This window comes from Montipora foliosa, chromosome 12 (assembly GCF_036669935.1).
Source record: "Montipora foliosa isolate CH-2021 chromosome 12, ASM3666993v2, whole genome shotgun sequence".
NCBI classification, from domain to species: Eukaryota; Metazoa; Cnidaria; class Anthozoa; order Scleractinia; family Acroporidae; genus Montipora; species Montipora foliosa.
The window spans coordinates 15,175,243-15,177,269 of NC_090880.1; positions in this window are offsets into that span (position 1 = coordinate 15,175,243).

The window sequence follows — 2,027 nt, forward strand, 5'->3', positions numbered from 1 at the left end:
TGAAAATCGCAAGTGTAGCCACCTTTGTCGGGTTCGGGGTCAGGATGTCTTTTTTTCCCAATTTTCTTGTTTCAATTTTTGTCGTTATTCTCCTGTACCATTATTTTCAAAATGTTTGACATCTTTTCTTCATTTATGGTGGAAATTAGTTGGAATTTTGTGGGGAGTATACGCTAACTCCTAGAGACACGGAAGACTCGCCTCGCTCCACATTTTAAAACCACATTTTAATGTTTGCTTTGTAAAAACCTTCTCCGCCTCGCTCCACATTTTAATGTTTGCTTTGTAAAAACCTTCTCCGGAATACAATTAAAACGAATCAAAACATAGTCACATTTCCACGATGGTTGTCACGCAAATTTCACAAAATTGTTGTGAATGTTGTTGTGTTTTTTATTGTAAAATTGGATTCGATCCCTAGACGTCCGAATAGAATTGGCTAGCAAGTTCCTGTGCGAGTTTGACTCTACTACAAACCGTTTGTAGTAAAGTCAGATGACAGGATTGACGACAACACAAACAAACAAGCAAATGAGAACGTTGCATGGCGGCTACGTGATGACCATCATGGAACTGTTATTCTGTTGTTGTTCTCATAAGTAAAGATTACTATGCGATTTAAACAAAGTGTGGAGCTCAGCGAGTTTTCAGTGTCTGTGGCATTTGGCATAATTATAATCCATAAACTCCAATTACGGAAATTCACTTTTAACTGATCCCATTCTCGCTCTAACGTAAGCAAACAAGTTGTATTTTCATTGTTTTGTACTGCACATTTGATTCGCTGGATCTAAAAATGTTGGAATCTATTGTTTCAGTACTGCCCTTTGATTGGTTTTCATTATGTGGATGGCCCTGGTTTCAGTGAAAGTACTGCAACACTGACGACAGCAACAAACACTTTCAGACTTTAAGACTGTAGAAAGTTCATGCAGTAACAGAAAGCTAAGACTTGCATTGCATTAGTTGTAGTTTTTTACCTCACAGAACGATTTTTGCTATGTAAATCAAGGATGAAGAACGTTTGAGGTGGTACCGCACTCTATTAAACGTACGAGGAAACGTTTGCAATTTTTCGCAAACATAGGCAACAGCTGAAGAATGTGATCGATGAACATGCTCAGTGGGAAAGGTAAATGCCTCTTAGTTTTTGTGTTTAGTAACTGCCAACGGTATGCAAGACAATGATTGATGCAAGACTACCCCATCCCCAAAAAGTAAAACCATTGTTCTTTGTCAGGGGAAGAAGTTTAGACAGAATATAACTAGATGGACCAAACTGTTTACAAACTGACTGAAAGGCACAAGAGAGAAAAAAACAAGAATAAAAACAACAGCAAAAACTACGGCAAAAACTAAAAATTTCTGTGAAATCCACGAAATCCATCATTTCCATCATCATTGGGAAAGTCCTTGAGACAACTGCTCTTGAAGTTTCCACTAAAGACTTTCCTGATAACGGTGGACGGAACAGATTCTACGAATTGTGTGGAAAATTTCAGATTTGATGAAATTCATCTCTCTCAAACTGCAAGTATAACACTTATCTGAAGCAACCCGATAGCACTGGAAGTTTCCATCAAAGAGTTTCCCAATAACAGCAGACGGAATGAATTAAACTGATTTTGCGAAATTTTCAGATTTCATTAAATCCATCTCTCTAAAACTGCAAGTATAACCCTTATTAATATGCATATAATAATAATAAACTGGAAAACCGAAGCAGAGTTTTAAGGCCAAAGAAGAGTTTGAAGTGCAAGCGCAAGAAATCAGCGGAAATCAAGAGTTTAAAGTCCAACAAGAAAATAACAAAAAAAGGAAAGAAGAATCGGTTAGAACTTTTGAGAGAATGCAAAACATTGTCAGTGGCAATTCTATTAGCTTATATGGAGAAGCAGAGGTCGCAGTTAAGAAAAGTAAAACGAGGTTATTGGAGAAGGAAGAAGCAAGAAGATGCGAGAAGAATGAATGCTCGGTTTGAGCTGGACCCTGGAAGTGTTTACTCAGACTTTGGGAGGTTATAGGTG